Genomic DNA, 17,495 nt, shown 5'->3' on the forward strand with positions numbered 1-17,495 from the left:
CAGTTGTTTGGGTGAGTGAATCACTTTATGGGTGTGGTGATGAGTAAATATATTTCTCAAGGATACATGCCCAATAGACCAGAAATACAAAAGGCAGTGTATGTGACAGTTGTTGTATATAAATAAGTATACATAAGACTCAGAGATGACGTATGGATAACTGTATACTTGTAATAGTGATTTTATAACACACTAAGTATTAGTTACTATCTATATGAATAAATAAAGTGGTGTTTGTGTAAGTGTGTAGCTTAGTAAATATAAGTATGATCAATTGTTTGCATAAGTGAGTAGGATGACTGCATAAGTGAATAGGATGTGTGCTGGTGTGTAATATTGATGTAGGAGTATAAGTATATTTAATAGTGTTCTATTGATCTTTGTTAGCATCTATGAGTCAATCTATAGGTGAGTGTGTAGATGTGTATATAGATGTAGGAATCACTGAGAGGGTTTTTAGAAACTTGTATTGGTGTGTCAATGGTTTCAAATATGGTACTCCATATTTTATAATGACTGTTGAAAGGTTATACTAGTGTATGATAAGATGTATCAGATTGACACGCGGATGATGTAATCAGTGATGTCATTTGAGATGTCATCAGTGATGACACTGACCATGTCATGAATGATGTAATATGTGACATCATCAGCAGTGGATTGTGGGTGCGCGAGTTATAGTTAGTACAACTAACTATAACGGGGGAATTTCAATGGTTTTGTATGAGTGAAATGTCCAACTAACTAGAACACCCCTAAACCTATGGTTTTTTCAGTGAATATCTAAAGTTTTTTTAAATGCTAATTCCTAACTATAACATATCTGAAACCTATGGCTTTTTCAGTGAATTTCAAAGGTTTTTTAAATGCTAATTCCTAACTATAACATGTCTGAAACCTATGTTTTTTCAGTGAATTTTAAAGATTTTGTAAATGACAATTTTTAAATGTATTAATTCTTATATGTATTTTTTGATACTGATTTACTAAATTTTTTGAAACTATTTATTTTTAGATATTTTATTTTTTAAATTAAATTATTATTACATTATACATTATACAAAATATACTTTTTCACAATTAATTACTTTAATTTAAATACTTTTCAACTAGGCAATAGAGTTTTAAGTACAGTAGTTACAGTTGTTGCAATGGGCAACACATTTCAAACACAATGCAACAATGAGCTGAATGTGAATTTCTAGTTAAATGCAATTAGTTACTTTATGGATTACTTTTCTAACCACAGGACTGGATCCTTGATTCAGTCCTGGGACATCTCCTGTAAACAGTTGAGTAAAAGCGTTTTGGTTACAGTAGTGATTTTTAAGGAATATTATTGTATTTTAAAAGTTGACACTGAAACTTTTTCACATAGAATCACCAATGTTATCCTATGGGAGGAAATTCACTTAGCAAGTAAGTAGTGTTATTGTTAATTTTTCTTACTCAGTGGAGGATCCTGGATCCAGCACTGGTGCATCTCCTGTAAACAGTTGAAAGAATGTGTTTAAGTCATACAGGCGATTTTTAAGGAATATTTGTAGTTTGTGAAAATAGAAACTTTTCTGGTGAAAACCAGAAAATGGACTTCTATGGAAGGAAATACAATTTACTGGTAAGTATGGTTAGAATTACTTTCCTGGGTCAGTGCTGGGCTAAAAGATGCAGCCCTGGGTTCTCTCCTGATAACAGGTGAGTTAATCGGAATTCGTTGTTCGGATGATTTTAGGTGAATATTTAAAAGTTGCAAAACACCACACAAATTTCCAAGTGAAACCAGTCAATGTTAGCCTATGGAAGGAAATTCAAGTTACTGGTAAGTATGGTTAGAATTACTTTTCAGGATCAGTACTGGGCTCAAAGATGCTGCACTGAGGTCTCTACTGATAACAGGTGAGTAAATAGGAATTTGTAGTACATCCAGTAAGCGCCACTGAGCTGCGTAGCAGAAAGATGTAAAAAGGGGCACGGCCTGCACCACCTCTCTGCAACACAGCGCAGTGGCACTTCCTGGAAGAACCTGGTGGGTACTTGGCCCCCATGGTCCCTCAAGTTTGAAATGGAATTTTTTCCCCAACTTAAAACGCGCCACAGGGCGTGTTTGCACACATCACGCCAGGCCCCTCCCCTCCCCTCCCTTCACCACTGTGTAAACGTGCCGTGTCACCGTTCTAAGTTGAGAGATTAAGTTCCCTTCAATCCTAAGGGTCCCTAGGGTCAAACTTGCCCACTAGGTACCTCCAGTAAGCGCCACAGAGCTGTGTTGCAACGAGGTGTAAAAAGGGGCGTGGCCTCTGAACACCTGTCTCCAACGCAGCTACCTGGCGCATACTGGACATACCTGTTGGGCTATTTGGCCCTCAGCGACCCTCAGTATTGAAAGAGAATTAATTCCCCAACCTAAAACACGCCACAGGGCGCGTTTGCACAGTGGTGAAGAAAGGAGGTGTGGCCTAAGGTGATATGTCTGCAAGCACACCCTGTGGCGCGTTTGAAAATAGGGAATTCATTCCTCCTCAATCCTGTGGGTCCCTGGGGGCCAACTAGCTCACCAGGTCCCTCCAGTATGTGCCAGGAGGCTGTGTTGCAGAAAGGTGTTCAGAGGCCACGCCCCTTTTTACAACACTCTGCAACGCAGCTCCGTGGCGCTTACTAGAGGTACCTGGTGGACTAGTTGGCCCCCAGGGACCCTCAGTATTGACAAGGAATTAATTCCCCAACTTAAACCGTGCCACAGGGCGTGTTTGAACGCATGTGAACTCAGACACCGCCCCCTCCCTTCACCACTGTGCAAACGCGCACCGCGGCACATTTTAAGTTGGGGAATTAAGTCCCTTTGAATCCTGGGGGTCACTGAGGTCCAATTAGCCCACCAGGTACCTCTAGTAAGCGCCACAAGGCTGCTTTGTAAAGAGGTGTATAAAGGGCCGTGGCCTGGAGCACCTCTCTGCAACGCAGCCCGGTGGCACTTACTGGAGGTACATGGTGGGCTAGTTGGCCCCCAGGGACCCCAGTATTGAAGGGGAATTAATTCCCCAATTTAAAATGTGCCACAGGGTGCCTTTGTAGAGTGTGTTTGTGAGGGGGTAGGGCCCAGGGACGATCGCATCTTTTAAAAAAAAAATTAAAAGAGGGGCTGTGTGACACCCCATTCTTTTACTTTTTTGGGGTCCTGGGGACCCCATCCCCCAATGGCCTGACCTCCAAACATCATTTTTTTCAATTTTTTTTATGGGAAGGGGGCTGCATGTCCCCCCTCCTGTGGCCAATTCCGGGGACACCATCCCCCGGGGCATGGCCAATTAATTTTTTTTTATGGAGGGGTGCTGCATAGCCCCCCTCCTCGGGCCACTTCAAGGCCCCTGGGACCCCATCCCCCGGGGTTGGACTTTTTTTTTTTTATTAATGGGGAGGGGGGCCATGTGGCCCCCTCCCCGGCCACTGGTAGCCCCGGGGACCCCATCCCCCGGGGCTGGCCCTCACCGTTGGGTCCCCAATCCCCTCACGGTCCCACCTGCTCCCCGCCTCCTGCAAGAGCCAGCATTGCTTTTCCATATGGGAGCAGCTAACATGCTGCTCCCCATATTGAAAAGCAATCTGCTTTGCTTGATTGAAGTGAGAGGAGGTTTCCCTGCTCTCCCTTCAATGAAGCAAAGCAGTTTGCAATGGCAGGGTGGGAGCCGCGAGGCTCCTGTCCTGCCATTGCAAACAGCAGTGTCCCAGGGGTGGCAGTCCCTGGGGCTGGGGGGCCTCAGAGCCTAACACCTAATTTCAATTAGCCCCGGGGGGTGGCAGTCCCCGGGGCTGGGGAGCCTGAGAGCCCTCCCCACCCAATTTTACTAAGCCCCGGGGTGGCGGTCCCCTGGGCTGGGGGCCTAAGAGCACCCTACATAATTTTTAAAACCCCCAGGGGGTGGCGGTCCCCGGGGCTGGGGGGGCCTGAGAGTCCCCCCATCCATTTGAGCCCCACGCATATATTAAATTTTCATAATGCCCATAAAGCGGGAAGCAAAGCACTCACGCCCACCGGTTTGAAGACTTGGGGATGAAACCAAGGTGATTGCTGTAAAGGGATGGGCTCTGGGCGTTGTAGTGTACGTGTGAGAGTAGTGTTAATAGGTGTTTATACCATACAGGGAGTGTGATGCAAACTACTGACCGCTACCGTGTGTTTATAGTATACCGGAAGGGGGAAGTAAAGTACTCACGCCTACCGGTGTGAAGAGTCGGGGTTCAAACCAAGCTGATTGCTGTAAAGTGATGGGCTCTAGGCGCTGTAGGATACTAGCCGCTGTAATATAACTGTGTAAGTAGTATTAGTATGCGTTTATAGTATATAGATAGTAGGAAGCAAACTAGTCACCCCTACTGGCCTGAAGAATCTGGGATTAAACTGTGAGGCTAAATTGTGAACTCATTGCTGTGAAGTGGTGTGCTCTGGGCGCTGTAGCGTACCTGTGGAAGTAGTATTAGTTTGCATTTATGCAATACAGGGAGTGGGAAGCGAACTACTCACCCCTACTGGTCTCAAGACTTGTGGATGAAACCATGAGCTCATGAGCTCTGTGTAGTATTCCAATGTAAGTCATAGTAGAATGTTAGTATGTAATTCTACTAGAATGTAAGTATGTAATGTTAGAATGTAGAGCTGTCATGAGGAAAACCTTGGGGAGTTTGTACACGGTGCTGGAGAAGACGGTTGCCTTGCTCCTGTTGGTGGCTGTTTAAGGTGTCTTTGTTTCCTGTAATTAATCTACTTATCGGATCCACTGTTGTCTGCCTCTTCACTACATAAATTTGGCGACAAGCGGGAGAAGGTAAAAGGAAGGCAGCACTCACCAATATTTCAAGGTTGCTTGCGTTATGCTGAAGACCCGTTTTCTTCGTGTAGCTGTTTCTACTCATGCCCGGGTCGTCGGCTCATTAAACTATGTCATCCGACCTCTGGTAGGATTTATATTTTTAGATTTTGCACTTCTGCCTCTTCACTACACTCTGGTTGCTGTACTACATGTGTGTAGGTAGTTTTAGTATGCGTTTATACTAACCAATGCATCATGGTCCTAGGGAGCGCGACCTCGCAGGCGCAGCTCATACAATGTCCCGGGGTGTGCATCCGCGGACATTTATATTTGCTATTAGAGGGCGGGTGCATTGCCTGCTCCCTGGGATAGCAAATCCTTGTTTGACTAGTTGAAGCGAGAGGAGGAAAACCTCGTATTGCTTTCATAGAGCAAATCCGGATGGTAAAAAAGGAGAGGGAAAAAAAGAGAAGCAGGGTCTCACCCGTTCATTTAAATGAGGCCCCTGGTGGGTAATGTTCCGTGGCCAATACTGTTATTATATTCTGGGGTCTCTGTAGGACTGGGGATCTTAATGTCACATGTAAATAGGCCGGGAGGGCACAGAGAAGTTTCCTTGCCTAGGGGACCGCCGCCTTACCTGTCATTGTTTACTAATTGTTCGGGGGGTTCGAGGCCAACTGAAGACCAGTGATTGCCACCCTCCGGGGCTTTACTTAAATATGCAGAGTGGGCCTCCGTAGTCCCTGAAGCCTTGGTGGTCCAAGGCAGTGCCTAATTGGTTCTGTAATCACACGGGCAGTACTCATGGTGTTATAAAGTGATACACTCATAAAACCCTTACAGTTGTAGAATTACCCAGGGTTCATTTGTGTAATAGTCAGTTGGATTATGTTTGGTAGGTGCACTGCAAATTTACAAATGTTTTCCCTCATGACCTTCTATAAACAGACGATTTTCACAATAAACTACAGAAAAAGTGTCAGAAAAAGAAACCTACACACTCAGTTATTTATTTTAAAAAAATGACCTTTTTTAAAACACAAATAAATGGAAACGTAAGTTTATTACAACAACAGTATAACATAAAATACAAGGGTTGAACTCCTCTGGAAGCAGCGTACAAACCCTGCAAGACAAAAATCAAACATAAGTATGTGTGCCATGTGGAAGAGGTAAAGAAAGGTAGTCTGAATGAAAGGAATATAGTGAGAATGGGAGGGAGAGGGAGTGGGTGGAAGGGAGAAGGGGAGGGAGAGTCAAAAGAACAGAGGGAGGAGGAGACAGAGCGTCGGCCTACTGCACCCAGCCCTCAGTGTTTACCTCCCGTCATCCGTTTGTCTAGGACGCTGGGGTCCATGAAAAAAGAGCGTGGTCCAGCAAGTCCTTAAAATGAAACATGTGAATGAGGCCAGAGATTACATTATTAGCTACGGGAAAGTCGCTTGCCTGCACCTATGCACCCAGGGTTCTGCACCCCAGCCCCTTCCCCCACACTGTGCTAAATTATAGGTCTTTTTGTCAGGTGTATGACAGATGAAATCAAGCTTCAAAAGAAATAGATTGCGGATAAATGCACAGATCTGAAACATTAAATGTTCAGGTGGCAACAGCTGTATAGTGCTGCAGAAGAAATGTGTCCAAGGACTTGCCGTTTTGTGAGTTCTTATTCATGGTGCAATATACGTCCTGAGGATTTTCTCGGGGATTTGACTAACCGTAGATGAGACCGAAACGTCGACTCTACAATACTTTTTTGTATATATTATTATCAATGGATGGTTATCAAATTGAATGAAAAAAATTAACTGATTATAATATATGGCTGATTTGTATATGGTCCATACTTCTGTACAAAAGTTTCACAGACTACTGAATACACGAGAGGAAATTAAACAGTAGTCATTTGGTTGCCATGTATGATAAGATTTATGAATATTGTTCCATGTTCTTTTGAGAAAATGTATTGATTGTGATAATAGATTGATTCTATCATAAAGAGAATTCTTTTTTGATGAAAATCTTTTGAGTTCTGTGTAATTGTGTTCACTTTTGTGACAATTTAAGCATTAATCAAAGTTAAATGATTCCTCAAGGATCAGTTATGTTTTGTTATCATTTATAGGTCATGCGCACAGAGGCTTCACTGCTCACCTGCCACCATCGGTGTGTCCAACGACGTGTTGGTGCAAGCTCTGAGTCCGGGGTACATTTGTAGGGTTGGAGAGCAGGTCTACGGTCGGGCACGGTGTCTTGATACCATGATGGAAGGCATCAGAATGCCGAGGGCATCATCACGGGGTGAGCACTCGCTCCGCTCATATTGGCTCAATCAATTCAGTGTCTGAAAAAGGAGAAATAATTTAATGGTGGAAATACCTGGAGGTAAATTAAGGTTTATTTCAAGCTTAATAGAAAACACCAGTTGAGTGCATCCTTCGTTTTTGAAGTTCGATCTACCAACTGTTAGTGGTAATCGTGCTTCAAAGAGGAGTTGGAGTGCACGAGAATACACAAGGTTAAATAATAATGTTATACCAGCGTTCACATAAAAAGTACCAGAGAGCATGCTAGAAGCATAATGTGCGCATGTAATGCAGTTGCAGAAGGCTGTGTGCATGTACACTTAGTAGTGAGCTCACTACAGTGCCCTAAAAGCCAAAGCCATGTGTTTGTAGGGCAGCGCTGCCCGCTGGCTCTGGCCGACACTACAGTCCAGCAGGTCTTTAAAATGAGACAGAGATGAGACTGCGTCAGGTCAGAGATCACATCATTATGCCCGGCAACATCGCTTGTTCACACCTGCGCACTCAGGCTGAAGCACCCCCCCCCCCCCACCCCTCCCGCAGCACTGCGCTCAACACGTGTCTGTAGGGCAGCACTACCCGCTGGTTGAGGCCTACAGTACGGTCCAGCAGGTCTTTAAAATGAGACAGAGATGAGACTGAGTCAGGTCAGAGATCACATCATTACGCCCGGCAACATCGCTTGTTCACATCTGCGCACTCAGGCTGATGCACCCCCCACCCCTCCCGCAGCACTGCGCTCAACACGTGTCTGTAGGGCAGCGCTGCCCGCTGGTTGAGGCCTACAGTACGGTCCAGCAGGTCCTTAAAATGAGACAGAGATGTGACTGAATGAGGTCATCATTACGCACGGCATCATTGCTTATTCGCATGTGCGCACTCAGGCTGATGCACCCCACCCCTCCCGCAGCCCAGCGCTCAACATGTGTCTGTAGGGCAGCGCTGCCCGCTGGTTGAGGCCTACAGTACAGTCCAGCAGGTCCTTAAAATGAGACAGAGATGTGTCTGAATGAGGTCAGAGATCACATCATTACACGCAGCAACATTGCTTGTTCGCACACAGTGGGATTGCTAAGACGTCTTCGGAGACCATGGCCCCCTTTCTCTTCCACTCTTCAAACATGCCTCGTGGCAGACTACGGGTTGGGGGAAGTCCAATTTAGTCCTGAGGGAGTTTGGGGGCCACGAATCCCTCCTGGTACCTCCTGTAAGTCCTACACAGCGGAATTCCTGAGCGTTGGTTGGACGCCAAGCACCCTTTCTCCACTATTCTGCAAATGTGACTACTAGTTAAAGTAGCATATTTCTGCACCTCTGACTTAGAGGTAGTTTTAATCCCCCTGCCCTATTATGTATTAGGGCCTTACAGAGGAGGTCATGCTAATCACAGGGGTACCCCAACGCATAGTGTTCCCTAGTGCATGTAGGTGTTTTCACTGTATTCTAAGGGGTCCATTAGGATGGCGGGCGGGAAGGGCAGGGGTCCCAATGCCAGCATTAGGATGTGCCCGCCACAGTGGCGGGCACACCCTGCATTTCTAGCATTGTGGCAGGTGGTGCTCTCAGCACCACCCGCCACAATGCTAGAAATGCATTTCTGCATTTGCATTATCAAAAGCAGCAGGCACTGCGCGGTGCCTGCCGCTTTGTTAATGCAAATGAAGTGGGGTACCACAGGTATCCCTCCATGTGCAATACCCCCCCTCCTTCACTCTGGGGGCCCGCAGGGGGCCCCCAGAGTGAAGACTGCATACCTTTCCGTGGTGATGCCTTTCCGTGGCCACGGAAAGGCATCACCCTCAGCCCATCATAATATGGCTGGCGGTGTCTGCTTGACACCGCCACCATATTAATCATTTTCCGCCCAGCCACAATGCGACCGGGCGGAAAGCTGGCGGGCGGTGTTTTGCTCCACCGTGGTCCCCCCGCCATTCTAATATGGCGGGAAAAATACAGGGAAGGATGGCGGGCGGATTGCCCCCGCCAGGCTAGCGGTGGCTACCGCCAGCCTGGCGGGGGCAATCCGCCTGCCATCCTAATGGACCCCTTAGTGTCTTTTAGCATAGCACTGGCTCTAGGCCTGGTTAGTCAGGGTCAGTTACCACCAGTACCCATTTGAAAAAGTTGTGGGCACAGAATGATTTTGCAACAAGACCTCTTTCTGCTCCTCTGTTGGTTCTTCCTGCACTTTTCTTTGTCTTTATGTATTTCTGTTGCTTCTTTCTGCATTTCTTTTGCTACTTTCTGTCATTTTTTCTTCTTTCTTCACATGTCCTACCTCTGTTGGCATAGTTAGAAACTAGCATTATATATATATATATGTTTATATATATATATATATATTCATCCATTGATGTATCTTCGCAAAAACGTCCACTCTGGCGGCTAGATAAAACAAACACCGATTCACTCTTCAGGTTAGTTTCTCTTCTTTATTTTTGGCATAGATTGTTTTCACATTTCATGGTCCTTCTAAGTATAATCAAGACCTTCACGTTTCGGGGTTGTGCCTGCTACTGGGATAGTTAGATAGATAGATAGATAGATAGATAGATAGATAGATAGATAGATAGATAGATAGATAGATAGATAGATAGATAGATAGATAGATAGATAGATAGATAGATAGATAGATAGATAGATAGATAGATAGATAGATAGATAGATAGATAGATAGATAGATAGATAGATAGATAGATAGATAGATAGATAGATAGATAGATAGACAGACCCAAAAGTAAACGTTAGAAAGACTTTATAGTTAGGTGTTGGAATAAGGTCAAAACTAATTTTTTTAATAAAAAAAACTCTGGAATTTACCATTTATTGTTTACTGAGCTAGCTGTTACTTGCACCCCTGACATGCACTGCTTATGACCTGGCATATTACATCACTTAGGCCATGTTAAACAGCATCATTAAAGGCATTACTGATGACACAATATTGTGATGACCTGACTTCCCTTTACTTTAACGGAAGGATTTCCATGTTGTAAATGTTGGTATGTTGTATGTATTTTAGTGCTGCACATTCTAAACCACACAGTATTTTATAATAAGATATTTCTTCCCCATGACCCTCAGAAATGTCTCAGACACAGTATCCTAAATGTGGACCAAAGCATCCAATTAGAAATATAATCTAAACTGACATGTAAAAGATAACTGCTTTCTGGGTGAATATTGTTGATGTCTGGCAAAGTTTCATGACTTGAATGATTTCTGAAAAGATGAATTACTTTTCTGCAAATGTTAAAGGAATGAAAACAGAAAATTATCTTTAATTTAAAAAATTTGAAGAAAGAAACAGACATCCACTGACAATAGGAGCTGGACTAATAACAAAAAATCAGCAAGGCGACTTCTGACACAGCAGTTCATATTACATATTACATTCATTAGGCTAAGGCATATTCAAATGCCACTTTTAATAAGGAACAGTAGGCTTTGATGACTTTGAATGCTGCTTTGTATCATTGACAATGCCAAAACTAACAAGCACTAGCTAAGCCAACAGGTATGGATTAAATTTGTGAATGCATGCAGTGGAGCCACATTCTAGCAGGAAACCTATAAGAAGCTAAAAACTGGCTATGTTGAAGGCTCTCTTGCTTTCAATAGTCTTATTTTTGTTTCTATGTCAAAATAAAATCAGATGTTAAGGGAGCCACTGTTACAGTCCTTTAGTTTCTGTGACATAGAAACAAGGTGCAATAAAGATTCTTCGCTTGTCACCCCATCATGGTTTTACAGAGATAGAAAGAGAAAACATCATTGGAGGCAAGAGATCCTTCAAAATTGACATATTTTCAATACTAGCCAAGAAAGGGGTGGTGCACTAATGAGAAGCCACTGGGAGGAAAAGGTGGTATTCAGAAATCAGGATGACACACTGGGGAAAGTGAGAGAGCTGGCAAAGTAATATGAGTGGGCGTGTTGGGCTGGAGAACGAAGAAGACATACAAGGCAAAGAGGGAGTGGCAGAGAGAAGAGCGAGAGAGGGTGTTGTACAAGGAAACATAAAGACATAAGGAACGCACAGCAAAAGAGGAGAGTGGGGCTGAGAGATGGAAGCAGACCGAGGAATGAGGAGTACACAAGGGAAAGAGGTAGGAACGGGAGGGAGAAACAAGAAAGTGTGGTGGGTGGGGGAACCAAAGAGTGAGGTACATGCAAAAAAAAGACGGCAGGAGTTAGCAACAGAATAGACACAGGAGGGTTGGTACACAGGGTGGGAAAGAGAATTGACAAGCTGGTACAGCGATTCATACTTGTACAATAGCTCCTTGTTGTGTAAATGTTCATCGTTTGAGTGGCATTGCCCCAGAGCTTTGCCTTTTACTGAACCCATCATTTTTTGCCGTAGGACTCTTCGCACTTCAGTCATGCTAACCAGAGGTAAGATGCTTGTGCTCTCCCTTTAAACATAGTAAAATTGATGTATTGCAAATTGGCACATTCAATTTACTTTTAAGACCCTCATATATGGTACTACATGTACCTGGGCAAGGTGCATTAAATGCTACTAGTGGGCTGAAGCACTCATTATGTCACCCACTAAAGTAGCTCTATAAACATATTTCCAGACCTGTCCGTGACGCCTGGGTATGCAATTTTAAAATGCCATTTCAACTTCGCAAAATAAACCTTTTGCCAGGCCTAAGCCTTCCTTTTTCATACTTATGCATATTTACAAGGTGATTGCCCCATCTGGACATCACATTTTTTGACGTTTTGGTGGAGCAATGCCCTGCATCATATTCACAAAACGGCATTAAGCCATCACTTTGCATGGCTTAATGCCGCTTTGTAAATATGGTGCTCTTTTATCCAGTTTTCTGCATGAAAGGGGAGTGCAATGGGTGTTGCTGGTTGCATTCCACCGCAACACCCATTTCTTTTTGATGCTGCCCCAGATTTACAAGGATCTGTAAATCTGAGGCAGCCCCAACAACTAATGCCATGCAAAAGCAGGCATTAGATAGATGCAAGGAGGAGAAATACTTTTACTACTCCACGTTTTTGCACTTTTCCCACAAAGAAATAGCAAATTGCCTTGAAAGAATATGTGCAGGAAGGTGTCCCTTCCTGCATATAAACAGTCATTCCCTGCAACATAAACACCCTTGCACCTGCATTGCAGGGATGATTCCCTGCAATGTAGGCACCCTTGCACTATGGCACAAGGGTGTCTGTGTTGGCACTAGCAAGCTATTTATAGTTCCAGCGCTAGGGAAAACAAAGTGGTGTGTCGTATTCTTGTGAGTACGGGGCATCACTGCCTCTTTGCAATGACACAGCTCAGCCCTGCAAAAGTTTCCGTGCTGCACCATTTCCATGTGAATATACCTCTGAGTTGTTTTTCCCTGTAGCAAGGCTGGCTCTCCTGTAGAAAAACACTGTTACATTTTAACATGTTATAATGCTTAGTTGCAGTTTGGGAGCAGTTAGAAAAATTATTCAAGGACTCATTTTAATAGATTAGTATCTTATCTTGGCATGTTTTATCTATGATGCTCTTGGTAAATTGCTGACATTTCTTGGTAGGACAGGCAGTTAACCTAAGAAACTACAGCCTAGAGGTTCTATGATTAGAGAAGATTCTCAAAAGAGAATATTCTCTTTTGTTTTGCTATAATCTGATTATATTCTAAAAACGGTGTACTCCTAAATTGTTCCTGAGGGGCATAAGAACGTAATTTGCAATTTAGTCCTCTGTTGCAGTAGATCAAGTACCACATAAACCAAGAAATCTTGCTTACTTTAATATTATGTGTGCATCTAAGTTGCCCTAGTGCTGCATTTTAATTCACATTACCATGGTTAATGCAGCATTCACTCAGAGAATCTACATTGTTGACCAATTCCGCAAGGAGACCTTAAACAATTGTAATAATTGGAGACTCAGATGTTTAGGCAACATCCAGTACGAAGTCATTCTCAGGTTCCCACAAATGAAGTCATATTTGGATATGACAACAAGCTGTCAGTGCCAGGATTGGGTGACTTTGGTGAGAGCATGGTGAAACTAAGGCCCATTAATAACCTCAGGTGGCCGATAAAGCCACATATGAGTTGGCCTTGACAAACCTGTTTATATAAGAAACAAGGAGAGCATGCTTTGCATTGCTTAGAGTTGTGGAATGATCCAAGGTGATTTTTAAAAGATAAGTTGTACAATGTGGTAGCAAGTATCACACATGGACGTCAAGAAGGAATTGAGTGTAATGAGAACCAGGAGGGACACAAAATCACAACAAACAGGAAACTTGGAGAGATTGGAACATGATTTAGGGAAGACGAATACGTGAGTTACGGGGCACTTATGATAAAAAGTTGCCACAAATTCATGGAGACAACAGAATATGAGTAGCTGTTGCCTGCGGTCCTATTGTTAAATGTCATCGCTCATGCGTTTAATGCTGAAACATAGCGCAAAAATTAAGGATTTGCATTTAGCGATACTATGCGGAAAGTGAAATTTATTTTGAAGTATCAGGACAATGTGCTTTACTCCAGGAACTGTGCCTACTGAGTTCACTCCCCTGAACCAGCAACATCAATCTTGTGAATTTGTGCTGCACACATGGCTCAACATTAATGGTACAGAACAGTAGGGTGGACTGGACAATAATGCCAAAGAGAATGCTGCACAAGTGGGTGGTTGGAGACTACAGGGGACAACCAAGAAGGTGAGGGAGAGTAGGAGGAGGACATTGGAAAGTGTTTTGTAGTGAAGAGTGAGATGGACAGTGAAGGGTGAACACAGGTATGACCCAGACATACGCAGCATAGCAGGGTTTGGGTGTGCACACATGATGGAAGTGTTGTATGGCTTATACTTTCTCAGTAAAAACTGTGCGCTTTTTGGACAACATAAACGTCAAACCTGTGCAAGACTGATTTTACGGACACCATCAAGATATGTTGGCCTTACCCCTAACCAGGAAAGGTAACAGGTGGAATATGCAACCTCATAACATGACAACCCTGACTCCCCAAGTAAATTGTGGTAACAGATCTACAACTTTTTTGTTTGGTTACTTATGCATACCCAAAGAGATACACAAGAAATAAAAACATAATGTTTCAATGTTTATTGAAGCATTATGACTCATGCATAAAATACAATGCTGCAATAATCAATAGAAGGAAACAGAATAGTGTGATCTGCAAAAAAAATAGTGAAGAAAAAATAGTGCAACCATTGTGCTATTTACAGAGAATATATTCTTTCATATAAGTATTGTAATATAGTACTCCTACCTAGCGCTACTTATCCTAGTGTGCCTAGTTTGAGTGAATCTGCCAAATCCCTGTAGGGTGATCTAACTCTCTCGTTACCTGTGGGTAAGTGTCATTGTGAAGCCAGTCTTGATGGAGAGCTGGGCTCATCCCTCAAATGAGGTAAACAGGAATCAGCTGGGCAGGAATTCCATCATGTGATGATCTTTCAGTGACAGCAAAATGCTCCTCTCACTGAACAAGGTAGTAATGCCGTTTATATAATAAACATCACCCATGTTGCTATTGTTAATTCTACTCCCTGGCCCATGCACACACCCCCGGCATCTGTTGCAGCTGCAGTGGAGGCTGCTTCTTTTCCTACATTGCCACCAAGACCTAGAATGGCCTGCCCCATCATCTGTGAACAGAACCCTCCCTGGCAGACTTCATAAAGACACTCAAGACGTGGTTGTTCGACTGAGGCATCACACCCATAGCACTCAGATACCCATTGGAGTGACAGTGCTGTGCAATACAAATGTTGTTTGATTGATTGATATTGTGATAGATCAGTTGCTGAATGGACAATAACAAACAACAACATTGTGCAGTGAACTGAGCCCTTGAGTAGTATGTTCAAGGTATTTGATGCTAAGCCAATGTCTATGAAGTGGAAATGTAAGCAAAGCTGTTTGAGAGAAGATTATCCTGCACTGGCATGCAAGTAAATATGTGTCAGATGTCATTGTGTTTAAGAAAAGAAGACAACTTAAAAATGTGAGCATGAAAAGTGGTTGTGTTTCTACTCAGGTCTATAATGTCACCAAACGACAGTAGTCTATAGGATAGAAAAGAGAGGACGGATCAGGGCAGCGTGGCGGTTGGCAGTTGAGGTAATGGGATGCAGGCCTAGTTAAGGGGAAGAGTGCATGGAATGGAAAGAAGCCTAGCAGTCTGGTAAGAGGCAGAGGTAGGAGGGGTGCAAAGTCAACAAGTGAGGGATCAGAGTTGGAGGAGTAGACATAGACTGGGTTCCTGTGGTACTTAAATCCTGAGCCCAATGTCAAAAGGGGCCATCGGTCTAAAGTTTTGGCCAGACCGTCAAGTGGAGATTCTGCTGGAAGAATTTGATGATTTATCTGACTCTAAATAGAGCAGGCAACTTGGCAGACAGGCTACCATGCTATGTTACCGACTGAGTATCTCTTTTCCAAACTCTATTTGGTGATTAGAGAACCAGTGAAATAAAGCATTTGTTCAGGAACACACAATGTGTTTAAGTGCGCAAGCTGGTATTAGAACTCTGGGTTCATAGTTGCACAGTAGATGAGTTAGCGCAGTCAGGTTTTGCTAACAGATGGCAACTCCCATGCTAATCTACGCTCTCTTCCAACCACTGCTCTAGATTCACATATCATCTCTGTTTGAATTTTTCTATTGGGCACCACAAGTGTCTATGCGCCCCCATCGTTCACACCCACAGCTGAAAAATGACATCTTGAAGAAAGATTCTTCTAGCATCCCCTGGATGGACTCTCCCCGGGCATTGATTGATGAGATGTCTTCTCAAGTCGTAACAGGGATGAGCCTAGCTCTTTCTCCTCAGGATAATGGATGATGGATAACTTTACTGTTGTCATTATAAAATATTCATAATAACAGAGGCAAGCATGAGCAGGAAAAGGTTTTCTAGGTAATATTTTGTTGTGGTTTTACCTCAATCCCTCTCACTAAAACTATTTATTTTCAGAAGCCATTCACAAGTGCAAGCCATTGCTAAGCAAACCCAATTGTTTCAATTTGCGTTATGGAAAATGTATTTGATATTATCTTATCAGTTTGGAGTGTCCAGATTTTGTTGTACCATATATTCTATTGTAGCCTTTATAGGGCGCTTATTACCCTCAACGAGATCAGAAAGCACTATATTTGCATCAGGTTCCTGAACGCCCTTTTAAAGTGCTAGATTAAAAAGGGTGTTGGATGTATGTTGGCATGCATGAGAGGTGCTAGGTGAGTTGCATGAGGTTTCGAAATCCGCTCTAAACATTGTGCAGTGATCTTACTGTGGACACATGCGAAGTATCACAAAGATAGTGAGAACAGACACAGTCGTATATGCAGATACCGTATTTTCTGGCGTATAAGACGACTCGGCGTATAAGACGACCCCCTACTTTTCATGATAAAATGTAGGTTTCATGCTATACTCGCCGTATAAGACTACCCCCACTTCCAACGCAGTCCTGCATAGCGATTTTGGTCATTGACGGCGCCATTTGTTCTATTTGCCTATTACTTTTTATTTGCTATTGATACTTGCACAGTGCTTCCACAGTGCCACCATCACCTACGTAACATTAGTTCTTGTGTTTGAGTGCCCTCCATTTATTTCAATATTATACCGTACCTCTACTTGCACACATGTCACTTTTTCCTCCTGTAATGCACCATTTTCTATTGAGAAGCGGTCTGACACCTTTGGGTGAAGTCTGCACTATGTAAAAACGCATGAACACATACCGTAAAGTTTGGTACCCGGCGTATGAGACGACTCCCAACTTTCCAGAACATTTTAAGGGGTTAAAAAGTCGTCTTATACGCCGGAAAATACGGTACTCACCTTATCTTTAGGAGTGGTGTCATTATACAGTAGTAAAGTAGTCCAACATTTGACAGAAGTAATCTGCAGGCATTTCTTGAGAAATTATCATAGTGGGAACCAACATTAAGAGCAAGAGACTGGCACAAAAAACATGAAAGAGTATTCATCTCTCTAAAAAATTGTTGTGACTCGTACGGTTTATTTTACAAAAAGTGAATGAGTACATGTTCACAAGCATGTTAAGCAGCCTGCAAACCCATTATATGGAGTTCGCCCAGGAGCTACAGACGCCCAGTCACTGGAGGCACTCTTCTGCAACCAGTGAATAAAGTATGTGTATCTCCAGGTAGGACATTCTCTGGTGGTTGCTTACCAGCCATATAAGTGCAAGTGAGAGGAAGAAACGTAGTGCCCCATTCTTAAGCGTCATCTAACTTGCCTATCCCCCCACTCTCAAAAGCACCCCCCATATCCTACATAGAAGACTTGTCTACACTCAAAGACAGCCCGGCCTGTAGCCTCTCACATCCTGAGTGTGTACAACAACAAAGG

This window comes from Lissotriton vulgaris, chromosome 5 (genome assembly GCF_964263255.1).
Source record: "Lissotriton vulgaris chromosome 5, aLisVul1.2, whole genome shotgun sequence".
Classification (NCBI taxonomy): domain Eukaryota; kingdom Metazoa; phylum Chordata; class Amphibia; order Caudata; family Salamandridae; genus Lissotriton; species Lissotriton vulgaris.